The sequence below is a fragment of the Calypte anna genome, chromosome 5A (assembly GCF_003957555.1).
Source record: "Calypte anna isolate BGI_N300 chromosome 5A, bCalAnn1_v1.p, whole genome shotgun sequence".
NCBI classification, from domain to species: Eukaryota; Metazoa; Chordata; class Aves; order Apodiformes; family Trochilidae; genus Calypte; species Calypte anna.
In genome coordinates, this window is record NC_044251.1 from 3780005 (window position 1) to 3792972 (window position 12968).

The 12968-nt window shown below is 44.1% G+C and overlaps 1 protein-coding gene across 3 annotated transcripts in view; it reads left to right on the forward strand.

The window, feature by feature from the left end:
* Positions 1 to 240: 240 nt before the first annotated feature.
* The window catches only part of AMBRA1 (autophagy and beclin 1 regulator 1), a 148082-nt gene continuing 135354 nt past the window's right edge, over positions 241 to 12968 (forward strand). For 2 of the 3 annotated variants that reach the window (XM_030451888.1, XM_030451891.1), the window contains exon 1: positions 315 to 437. The gene's annotated coding sequence lies outside the window, so the exon portion shown is untranslated. Of the gene's footprint in view, positions 438 to 12968 lie in introns of all 3 variants that reach the window. The other variant, XM_030451889.1, reaches the window with a different exon arrangement.

Here is a 12968-nt window from a genome sequence, read left to right on the forward strand (position 1 = left end):
ACCGCTACCCCTTGACCCGGTGCTTGGCACAGCGCGGCTCCCGCCTTCCGTGCCTGCCCGGCAGCCGTTCCGTCCGGGAGGGACGCTCGGGTACCTGTCGGGACAGGACAGGGAGCGGCCCGGCCCAGCCGAGCAATCCCGGCACCGGTACCGGTCACAGCCTCCCTCTGTGCTCGACTCGTCTCGCCTGCCCTGCCTCGCCACCGGGCGACTGGCGCTCGATTGGCGCGGCCTGGCGGCGTTCTGGCTTCGACTCCTCGGGCCTTGGTACTTCTCTGGGCTCCGCTCTTGGCGTCCGGCTCGGGGCTCGGCTGGTTCCCCTGGCCGGAGCTCGGAGCGGCGGCAGCCACCGAGTGCTGGGGCCACACCTTCCGGGCCCGGCTTGGCCCCGGTGCCTCTCGCTCTCCGCCCGTCCGGCCCCGGCCCTTCCGCACCAGGTAGGCTCCGGGCCTACGCGCTCGGCCCGGCTGCAGGCCAGCGCCGCCACACCGCTCCCCGGGCGGGCGGGCGGGCACTCGCGGCCGTCCCCACGGATGCGCTTCGGGAGGCGGTGGGCACCTGCCCGAGCGGGGCCGCCGAGCCGCGGCGAGCAGAGCGAGGCCGGACTGGGGACTGGGGGTTGGGGGCTGGGGCCGGGGCTGGCTTCTGGGGCCTTTGTTCAGGAGCTCCGGGACCGCGGCCTGCGGCAGAGGGAGCGCGGAAGCCGCCGCGGAGTCGTCGGGACGCGCTGCCCCTGGAGGGCCGCGGCCGGCGGAGGGCGAGAACCGCGGCGCTTGGCGCTGGGGACGGAAGAAGGGGAGGCCTCCGAGGAGAACGGGTCCCGGGTCCCGGGGAGCTGCCCAGGCCCCGCGGCTGCCGGCTGTGTCTGGGCTGTGGGCACGCAGTGCGGGCACACCCGATGGCGGAGCCCTGAGCCGCCCTCCGCACCCGCCCTTCCTCCGGTTGCTCCCGCAGAACAGGCCGGGGCTCGGCTGGCCGGGTCAGACTGCGCTTCGGGGCTGGCGCTGTTAAAGACGGGATGGGGTTTTTTTTTGTTGTTGTTGTTGTTTTTCGGACTTAGTAAAGCGTGAAGTGTTGTCTTCTCTCTCCTGCTTTTCCTCGCGTGTTGTGGAACACTGGTGTTTGTGTTGAGCGCTTCGTGTAAAATGAGTTCCCGATGCCTCCAGCGCGATGGCATTTAGTTACCTCTCCTTTTGTGAGGGACCATGCCCAGGTAATCCGCTGTCAGTACAAACGGGTTTGTTTTCCCAGCAGTCTTCTTCCAGACAACGTGTAATTTCTCTGGTGTTAGTTCATTTTTTTTCAGGTTATTTCTGGTTTTGTCAGCGTGGTTTCAGCTCTCCACGGAGAGCAGTTTTTGCAACAGAGTTTGTGCACTTAATCATCAAGCAATGTTTTAGTGGGTTATGCAGAATTTTTCCCAATACATGGTTTTGCAGTATTCTCTTACAAGGGGATGATTTGAGAGTAGCTGTTAGGTAAGTGCAAGCCAGCCCTCAGGAAGATCAGCTGTATGAAAGTCTGGATATAAATATTTTCAGAAAGAGCCCTCAGTGCTGCTCCATTTTCTCCTTGGTATGAATGCTCTCAGATCTTTATAGAAAACCCAGTGTTTTTTTCTATATTTGTGCTTGTTTACTGCTCTGCCCAGTTTGGGGTCTTCTACAAATGTCACCTGGCTTCTTTGCCACCCCTGTCCTCTTTCAAATTACTAATGGGAATGTTAAAATGGAACCTAAATGGACCTAAATGGACCTTCTGGTAATGTATGCTTACTCCTAATCCATTACTGGACTGTTCAGTGTTGTGGGGTCATTTTTCAGAATATAGTGTGGGGTTAAATCCAGGCAGATCTGAATGCCTTGTGTGTGAGGCAGGGAACAATACCTGAAATTCTCTGCTAAATTAAAAATCCATGTTTGTTTTCTGAAAGGGGGCTGTGCTACCATTTCTGACATGGATAACTCTTCAGCACAGCTTGCTGACTAGTCCTGTAGTAAGGTGCTGTAGCAAGGTATCAACTGCTGCTGCTGTTGATAAATATTTTTATAGTAGTGTTTGATTTCTGTTTCAACAGTGAAAAAAATGTATCTTGTACTCATCTGTTGGTTTGTGGCAGCGGGGAGGTTAGTGGGTACAGAAACATTAGCATTTAGATTCTTTCCTCATACTTGGAATAAAGAATATATTTGGTTCCAAAACTCTGGACTTGCCTTTGCAGATTTAGTTGCTGGGGAATTTACGCAGAATGTTTACTTTGCTAATGGCTTCTTCTTTTGGTTTTCTGCCTTTTGCCCTTTTCTGAGTCATAACTAACCCTTTGAATTCTTGTTTGGTTCTTTCCAACTTTTCCATTTGCTGTGCAGCACTTGTAGCTTTTATGCAGCTATAGCAACCAACTATAAAGAACACAAGCAAAATACTCTCAGTGTCCCTTTGCTACCAGTTGGGGATTTGAATACTAAATCCTTCTAACTTTGGTATCTTCTATGTCATAGTTAGCAAGCCAACTGAATTCAAGGCTCTTATGATGTTATTCTTGATGTTAGTATTTATTAGTAGTGAAAGTAGCAGTAAGGAACTTTTTTTTTCCCTGTTGAGTTTGTATTACTAGAGTTGTGATGGAGGATGTAGTGCATGTTAGCCCAGTGATAACCTAGCAAGGATGTTGAGAGAAATAAAGCAGTAATGAGGTGAAGACAAAAGAACTGTGGTTTTCAAAAGTGGGTAAGAAGGTGATATTAGAAATATTTTAAAGGAAAGTAAAGATGCATTGATTGGGTTGCTTAAAACAAGAGGGGATCTACTTGTCTGCCCCTTGGGGTTTAACACGGGTTGTTAAGAACTCTTCATTAGGATTGTTGTCTAGTAACTGATTGCTCTCTCCAGTTTTTGTAAACTGTTGAAGGCAAACAGGATAATGAAGTGCTGGGCCTGATCTGGAGAAAGACTTCTTAATTTGTGTGCTTGCACAACTCCCCTTCAGATGTACTGATTGAGGTCTTTCAGACTGTCTTGGCAGAGCCATTCGTGCAGCCCTCTTCCTGGTGTGTAGCACTAATTGTCCACCTTGAATAACTTTAAAATTGCTGAGCTGTGTTTTGGAAACTTTCTCCCCTTCTTCTATATTTATCCCACAGTTTCAGGTCAAGGCCAGAACCATAAGGATGTCAAGGATTGGCTGTATTTTTTTGTTCAGTCCAAATCATCTTTGTCTCCTGTCTCTTCTGTAGTTCTCATACATCAGTGCATGAAGACTTCTGTGTAGATAATTTTTGCTTTTTGGCTTTTTACCTTATTGAATTATTTCTCTGGGAGCAGGAATTAGAAGACATGCATTTTTAAATATATGTTTTTGCTTTCAGTTGCTTTTTCTTTTTTCTTTGGGTAAGGTGCACATGCTTCATCTGCAGCTGTGAATGCATAAAATTCTTTGTCTTCATCTTGTGGATGCTGCTACTCTGGACTCTTGGCATTCCCAAATTTCTCCTGAATGTACCATGTCACTAGGGGGCACTTGGCTGTGGCTCTTGAGCTTGATGAACCTTAGCAACATGACTTTCCATGTAATTAATACGAATTACATGTAAATAATACTAATTTTAACCCAATTCTAATCTATTTAATCCCTAATACTGGGAATTTGAATTGAAAATCCCTTTACTTCCCTATCTAAATAAGAAGAATTCTCTTAAGGGGTTAATCTGAATTACCTATTGCTCTAGTTGTCTGTCTCTCTACACTGCACCAGTTCTCTTTTTTCTCTCTGTTCTTCATTTCCTGCAGTGTACAATATTTAGCAAAGATCACATGGGCTGAGTATGGAATTGGGGAAACCAACTCTTAACCTTTGTGATCTCAGTTCTGCTGTTTTGTTTGTCTTACAGCTTTGGGAAATTGTATTTGTTCTCTTCCTGTCTTCTAGAATGGAGCTAATAATCTCTCTTCTCAAAAATTCATTATGTGGACATGCTAACAATAGTCATGAAAAGGGAGTGTAGCAAAGAGCCCAAGGAAGAGAAGAGCAAGTGTAGGAAAAGGGAAATGCAAAGATTCTATACATTACGAGGTATTAGATGCAGTCTCTAGAGTGTTCCTTTTAGTATAGGTCTGCTTAGATAGCTTGGACACATTGGTTTCCAGTAGCCAGAGTTTAATTTTAAGGGATCTATAATATGGAGTTCTTCAAGTGCACTTCTACAGACTGAAAAACCAGGTGTATATACACAGAAATAAACTTCTCTTTCAAAAATGCATGTTTTCCATATGGTTGCAGAAACAGACAAAAATATCATGCAATTATTGATACTAATCCTTCAGGAAGAGAACTGCAAAGTCTGAAAACTTCCTGACTACAGGAGGATTCTATTCCCCATATTCTCCCTGGTAAATAAAACTGTCAGATTCTAGACCCAACTGATTACTTTTACTACTTCCTTTCTTGTATTTACCATCCTTTTTTGACCTTTAGAAGTTGCTATCTGCAAGTTTCTTTTCCACTTCATCATTTTGCTGTAAATAACCAGCCATTTATTGTGCTATCTTTTACAGAAAAGTTCTCCTAAGAATCTTAGAGCCCATTTAATCCAGACTGGGAAAGCAAATTAAGATTTTATAACTGCAGCAAGGAGCTGGTTGCCATTATAGGAGCTCAGAATGACAATGCTGTTGGCACCTTTGTGATGTAAAATTGAATTTCCTCAGCTGCTTGCAGTTTCTGTTTAATTTTTATTTATTAATTAATTTTATTTATTAAATTTATTTATTAAATTTATTTATTAATATTTATTTTTCTATTTAATTTTTATTTACATTTTTTAAATCATGAAGCACTAACAAAGCTTTCTTTAGGAATCCTGTTGTGATTTATGTGGAAGTGCTGAGAGCTGTGGATACAACTTGCATTTGTGTATCTACTGCATCTGAGGAAAACGTGGTTTGGAATTACTTTACAGATCTCTCTGGCCTTAATCAAGTGACAGCTTGAGTTTACAGAGTAGTACTTCAGGAAATATCTCTAAAACTTTGAAGAATAAAACCAGGGATGTGTAATGAAAGTGCCTTCATGGCAATAGTTTTGAACTCTGTTGCATAATTGCATTATAAACTTATTTTTTCTCCTCCTAGGGATTCTCCTTTTTCCTTTTTCCTTTTCTCCCTTTTCCTTTTCTCCCTTTTCTCCCTTTTCTCCCTTTTCTCCCTTTTCTCCCTTTTCCTTTTCTCCCTTTTTCCTTCTCCTTTTTCTCCCTTTTCTCCCTTTTCTCCCTTTTCTCCCTTTTCTCCCTTTCTCCCTTTCTCCCTTTTCTCCCTTTCTCCCTTTCTCCCTTTTCTCCCTTTTCTCCCTTTTCTCCCTTTTCTCCTTTTCTCCCTTTTCTCCCTTTCTCCTTTTCCCCCTTTTCTCCCTTTTTCCCCTTTTCTCCCTTTTCCCCCTTTTCCCCCTTTTCCCCTTTTCTCCCTTTTCTCCCTTTTCTCCCTTTTCCCCTTTTCTCCCTTTTCCCCTTTCTCCCTTTTCCCCCTTTTCTCCCCTTTTCTCCCTTTTCCCCTTTTCCCCCTTTTCCCCCTTTCCCCTTCCCTTTTCCCCCTTTTCCCCCTTTTCCCCTCCCTCCCCCTTTTCCCCCTTTTCCCCCTTTTCCCCCTTTCCCCCCTTTTCCCCCTTTCCCTTCCTCTTTCCCCTTTTCCCCCTTTCCCCTTTTCCCTTCCCCTTTCTCCTTTCCCCCTTTCCCCCTTTCCCCCCTTTCCCCTTTTCCCCCCCTTCCCCTTTTCCCCCTTTTTCCCTTTCCCTTTTCCCCCTTTCCCTTTTCCCCCCTTTCCCCTTTTCCTCCCTTTCTCCCCCTTTCTTCTCCCTTTTCTCCCTTTTCTCCTTTTCTCCCTTTTCCCCCTTTCCCCTTTCATCTCTCCTTCCTCCCCTTTCTCCCCTTTCTCCCCTTCTCCCCTTCTCCCCTTCTCCCTCTCTCCGCCTTCTCCCCCTTCTCCCCCCTCTCTCTCCCCCTTCTCCCCCTTCTCACCCCTTCTCCCCCTTCTTCCCCCTTCTCTCCCCCTTCTTCCCTCCCCTTCTCCCCTTCTCCCCTTCTCCCCCTCTCCCCTTCTCCCCCTTCTCCACCCCTTCTCCTCCCCTTCTCCCCCCTTCCCCCCTTCTCCCCCTTCTCCCCCTTCTCCCCCTTCTCCCCCCTTCTCCCCCCTTCTCCCCTTCTCCCCCTTCTCCCCTTCTCCCTTCCTCCCCCTTCTCGCCCCTTCTCCCCTTCTCCCTTCTCCCCTTCTCCCTTCTCCCCCTTCTCCCCCTTCTCCCTTCTCCCCCTTCTCCCCCTTCCTCCCCTTTCACCCTCCCTCCCCCTTCTCCCCCCCTTCTCCCCTTCTCCCCCTTCTCCCCTTCCCCCCTTCTCCCCCTCTCCCCCCCTCCCCCTCTCCCCTTCTCCCCCTCTCCCCCCTCTCCCCCTTCTCCCCCTTCTCCCCCTTCTCCCCCTTCTCCCCCTTCTCTTTTCTTCTTTTTTTCTCCCTCATGTTTAGGGGATCTTAGAGACTGGCTCTGTGCTCTAGTGTCAGAAGTCTCCATGATTATAGTGTCTTACATTAAGCTGCTTTTGCTTTTTAAAAAGAATAATCAAGGACACAGAAGTAGAAACAAAGCAAAAGAACAGATTCCAATTTTGCTCCTTTCATTGTTTTCATTAATTATGCTCAAGTTAGTTGCACACAGATACCTCCATGGACTGTGTTTGTTGGTTGTCCTTGCTTCAAGATTCTGATGCAATTTTCCAATTTTAATTTTCACTTCATTTAGATACTGCTGCAAGATGACTTGAAGTTATCTTTATGCAAAATATTTTGGGGTTTAGGGTTTTTTTTGGTTTGTTTTGTGTTTAATTCATGAAGAATTAGAACTGACAGTTGTCACGAAGCACATATGAAGTACCACAAATTGTGTTAAGGGCAGACAAATGTTTTTTGAGGAAAATTTCAGTATGTAGCTTATCAGTCATTTTGTCAGAAGTTCCTGTGGCCCTGCCACTTAATACTGAGCAACACTTGTCTTAAATTTTGATCTGTGGAACTATTCATGTCACCCTTTTTTTACCATTTTTGTGATTGTTAAAGCATTATTCAAATTCCAGTGCTACATAGTTTGATAACTTCCCAAACTAGGAGTCTTTGAGTTGTCTTGTTTATTTAGCTGAGTTGATGCAGTGCAAAGATGGCAAATCAGCTTTTTTTGGTTTTGTTTCATATAAACATTTTTCAAAATTCTGGTCAGTCGTTCAAGTGGAGACATGAGAGGAAGAGCAGAACTCTTGGTATGACTTGGAGCAATATTTTAAATAAAAATATTAAATATAAAATAATATTAAATAATTTGCCCCTGTACTCAGCCCTGGTGAGGCCACAGCTTGAGTCCTGTGTCCAGTTCTGGGCCCCTCAGCTCAGGAAGGAGATTGAGGTCCTGGAGCAGGTCCAGAGAAGAGCAAGGAGGCTGTGAAGGGATCCAGCACAAGTCCTGTGAGGAAGGGCTGAGGGAGCTGGGGGTGTTGAGGCTGGAGAAGAGGAGGCTCAGGGGAGACCTCATCACTCTCTCCAACTCCCTGAAAGGAGGTTGGAGCCAGGGGGGGGTTGGACTCTTTTCCCAGGCAACTCTCAGCAAGACAAGAGGGCAGGGTCTCAAGTTGTGCCAGGGGAGGTTTAGGTTGGAGATTAGAAAGAATTTCTTTCTGGAGAGGGTGATCAGACATTGGAATGGGCTGCCCAGGGAAGTAGTGGATTCTCCGTGTCTGGAGATCTTTCAAAAGAGACTGGATGTGGCACTCAGTGCCATGGGCTGGGAACTGCAGAGGGAGTGTATCAAGGGTTGGACTTGATGATCTCTGAGGTCCCTTCCAACCCAGCCTATTCTATGATTCTATGAATTAGTAAATTTATTCAGTTTAATTATTAAAGTAGAATTCAGGTCTTCTATTTGTGATAGTGTTTCTGGGTTGTTGTTTCATGTGATTTAGGAGGATGTTGACATCATTACCTCTGTATTGCAGAGCTGGGCAAAAACTTGAGAATGGGAACAAGGAAAGGAACTAGAAAGTCCTGGAGCTGAGTAATTGCTCACAAATATTCCAAATGATGTTTTGGGCATCTGGTTCATTATTGGAGATCTCCTGTCTGTGTATCCCAGAACCAGGTTTTATTGCTTTATCAACAAAACTTCTGTAAAAGAATGAGGGTCTTTGTGGTTTGTAGTCATTGGCAAGATGATCCCTGGTTATCTTGGGTGTGCATAATGTTTTCTTTGCTCTTTTGTGCTTGGGAAAGACGCAGGGGTCTTGATAAAAAAAATTGCTGCAAAATAAACTGTGTAAAATATATGGGAAAGGATTTGTTGTAGAAAATTCTTGAATGAAGTGGTGTATCCTGTGACAAGAGGGCAGGGTCTCAAGTTGTGCCAGGGGAGGTTTAGGTTGGATATTAGGAAGAATTTCTTTATGGAGAGGGTGATCAGCCATTGGAATGGGCTGCCCAGGGAAGTAGTGGATTCTCCGTGTCTGGAGATATTTCAAAAGAGACTGGATGTGGCACTCAGTGCCATGGGCTGGGAACTGCTCCGGTGGGTCAAAGGTTGGACTAGATGATCTCTGAGGTCCCTTCCAACCCAGCCAATTCTATGATTCTATGAATTAGTAAATTTAATCAATTTAACTACTAAAGTAGAATTCAGGTCTTCTATCTGTGATAGTGTTTCTGGGTTGTTGTTTCATGTGATTTAGGAGGATGTTGACATCATTACCTCTGTATTGCAGAGCTGGGGAAAAACTTGAGAATGGGAACAAGGAAAGGAACTAGAAAGTCCTGGAGCTGAGTAATTGCTCACAAATATTCCAAATGATGTTTTGGGCATCTGGTTCATTATTGGAGATCTCCTGTCTGTGTATCCCAGAACCAGGTTTTATTGCTTTATCAACAAAACTTCTGTAAAAGAATGAGGGTCTTTGTGGTTTGTAGTCATTGGCAAGATGATCCCTGGTTATCTTGGGTGTGCATAATGTTTTCTTTGCTCTTTTGTGCTTGGGAAAGACGCAGGGGTCTTGATAAAAAAAATTGCTGCAAAATAAACTGTGTAAAATATATGGGAAAGGATTTGTTGTAGAAAATTCTTGAATGAAGTGGTGTATCCTGTGACAAGAGGGCAGGGTCTCAAGTTGTGCCAGGGGAGGTTTAGGTTGGATATTAGGAAGAATTTCTTTATGGAGAGGGTGATCAGCCATTGGAATGGGCTGCCCAGGGAAGTAGTGGATTCTCCGTGTCTGGAGATATTTCAAAAGAGACTGGATGTGGCACTCAGTGCCATGGTCTAGCAACTGCTCCGGTGGGTCAAGGGTTGGACTAGATGATCTCTGAGGTCCCTTCCAACCCGGCTAATTCTATGATTCTATGATTCTAGAGCCTGCTGGAGTATCACTGGCAGTGAAGGTGAAACTTTTGGGCTGTACTTCTGTTTACATTTTTTTCCTGCCTGTCTGATGTTACTCTGATATTCTTGGGGAACCTACCCACATGTACAAAAGTGGGAATGCTAAATTTCTACTGGTATTTGTTAAATTACTAGACTTTATTAAGCAGAAAAATATTACTGGATTCTTTAATGTCTTGCTGATATTTAAGGCCTGAGATGTTGCAATTTAATTTGGAATACATTAAATGCCATGCTGTGCTTTTAGTCCTGGATGCTTTGCTTTAAAACAGACATTTTGAAAGCAGAAGTTATAAAATAGGGGTGTTCCTGGCCATAGCTGGGATAGTCCTGAGTACTAAGAATGTGTTCCTTCTCTTTTCTACGAATAAATTTGTGTTTTTGCAGGCCAGGGACATGCCTCATCGTTCACAACAGTTTTAGGCTTTTTTTTTTTTTGAGTGGGTTGTTCTTTTCCATCTATTTTCCATCTAGTTCTTTTACTACAAAGTGTAGTAATCAAACACTTTATGTTTAAGGAATTCTTCCTGAATGTAGGAGGCTTAAGTTCAATTTCATGTTTTTAAATCAGGCAAACTAAGAACTCAGAGTTGGTTTTGGTTATTTTCCTGTGCTCTAAGCTAGGAGGCAGGAAAAGGGAAGAAAGTTGTGTCCCATTTTCAGCTGCTGGTCCATTTTCATCTTCTGCATGCCTTTTCATCTGCATGGAAATAAACTGGTCAGAAATTAAGTAATGTTTGGGAGCCAATTTGTTGTTGACATGGATGGCTATGATTTTGATTTTGGTTGCCCTGGCCCATAACATCTCTAGATCATATTAATTTTACATTCAAGCAAGCAGTCTGGAAGTCTTAAAACTCAGTAAAGGGACTTTGGGACAGAAGCTACCGGCAAATGCTTTTCTCTTCTCCTTTCTGGTCTTTTCCAGGTCAAGCTTCTATGTGCATTTTCTCCGTGGATCTCAGATTGGAAAGCTTTTTATTTATTTAAAAGAGACAGCTTTTTTTAATTTCACTTTATGTTGCCTATTTGTCAAATCACTCAAAACCTCTTTGGGCAGTAAAATTGTCTGAAATTATTCAGACATCTGTATCTTTTGGATAGAAGTCCTATTATAAAAAGCATTTACTGATTGGAGGTGTTTTTTCTTTTTAAACTCTGGTAGAGCTGTTTACACTGGTTTTGTATGCACCCATCAGGAAAGGCTTTCAGTGTTGGGCTCAGCAGGCAACCAGGAGGCCCTTTGGAGTAGTAATAGATTTGTAGTCTGAGAGCTGAAGACCACATGAAGGAACATTTTTCCCCAGTGGAGAACTGAAAAATATGATTTACAAATCCAGTATTCTTTGTATCAAAGCCAGTTGTGTTCCCAGAACATAAAACCTCCACGAAATTAATAGTGCCAAATTAAGAGTAGTACCATAACCTCCACAGAATTATTAGTGCCAAAGGTCCTGGGAGGGAACAGGGCATGTAAAGATATGGACCAGCACCACTGTAAAGTGTGAGTTTTCTAACTGCAATGGCAAACCACTGCGTGATGCACAAAATAGTTTGATATCTTTTCTATGTGGTGATTTGACTGTTCTGCTTCTTGTTCCTCTGCTATTGCTACCTTTTTGTCAGTGTTTTCATGGTGTCCTGTAGATGTCAGGTCCAGTACATGGTGTCCTGTACCACTGTAGAGTGGTATCAGTTTGCTACTTTGGTGTTGTAGGGGTTCAGCATCTGTAAAAGTGACAGTGACAAATGTGTTTATATCACTCTGAGGTTGGGAATTATTAAGGCTTCTTTGGGTCCAGCTAGCACTGGCAATTAGAAGGTTTGGGGCCTGGCTATGTAATGCTCTTTTTAAAACTGTAAACAGTCCAGCATATGCTGTTCTGAAATGCCCTGAAGGGATAAGATTGTTAAGGAAACAAAAATGCCAATTATAGAAAAAATTCTGACTTTTCACGTTCAGAATTTCTGTGATGCCCTGAACCACGTCCAGGGCATCAGCTCATCTTCTAGTTGTTGGACTCCACTTTTGGTCATCCTGATTAAATAAAGCAAAACAAAAATCCCAGAGAAAACAACAAGAAGAAAACAGAAAAATACCAGCCTTGAGCAGGTGCTTGTTTTGATTATCATCTGTTCATCTATTTTGATAGCCAGGATATTAGAAATAGAAGCTGTTAATAACCAGTACACCAATTGCCTGGACAGATCCAGGCACATTTTCTGATTTTCTTTATGCTGTGGCCAAAGCAGTATTTTCACACTCACTGCTTTTCATTTAAACTTTGTTAGTCAGATGACTATTGAATATCTATAAAGGTGCTTGGTAATTCCATTGTTTATCTGCTGATGGTATTTAATAAGATCATAGAATCATAGAATTGGCTGGGTTGGAAGGGACCTCAGAGATCATCAAGTCCAACCCTTTTACCACCGTTGCGGTTGCTAGACCATGGCACTGAGTGCCACATCCAGTCTCTTTTGAAATATCTCCAGACACAGAGAATCCACTACTTCCCTGGGCAGCCCATTCCAATGGCTGATCACCCTCTCTGTAAAGAAATTCTTTCTAATCTCCAACCTAAACCTCCCCTGGCACAACCTGAGACCCTGCCCTCTTGTCTTGCTGAGAGTTGCCTGGGAAAAGAGCCCAACCCCCCCCTGGCTCCAACCTCCTTTCAGGGAGTTGTAGAGAGCGATGAGGTCTCCCCTGAGCCTCCTCTTCTCCAGGCTGAACACCTCCAGCTCCCTCAGCCTCTCCTCATAGGGTCTGTGCTTGAGTCCCTTCACCAGCCTGGTTGCCCTCCTTTGGACCTGCTCCAGAACCTCGATATCCTTCCTGAACTGGGGGGCCCAGATGCTGTCATTAGTTTCTTACATTTGAGTAAAATGCTTGTATTTGGTGGGTGTCTTTACTAGATTGGAGAAGGATCTGGGTCCTTCAAAAAAAACCCCCAAACACCTAAAAAACTCTAACCAAAAAACCCACCCTAAGAAATACTGAATGTATGATCAAATAAAGCTAGAGGCTTCTTGCAGAAGTGAGCATAATGTCCATGTCTATGCTGCATCTATTTCTTCATTCCCTTTGCCAGTCTGAAGTGTCACTGGTGGAGAGGAATTACTGTATTTAGGCTAATTCAGGTAAAGGATTAAACTTTCCCTATATGAACAATGAATAAAGCTTGGCCCCCAGAGGAATCCATACTGTTCTTATGAAGAATCAGAAAAATCAAATTCATTGTGGGGAATTTCTTTTCTAGGAAGATGGATGCCTTTACTTGTTCATCACTCCTGTACCTGTTGTTGTACTTTTACAAATGAAAACTGGTCTGTTTTATTAAAACTGGAGCGCCAGCATCATTTCAGAAGGTTGCATTCAAAATTGTCTGAAGAGATCCTAGCTTTAAAAAAAAAAACATTGAGCAGGTTAGCAGAGTGCTGTGTAGGCATCTTTGCCTTTGTAGGAATCTTTGTTTTCTTTTCCAATGGGATAAAGAAGGGAGTCAGAAGAAGCTTC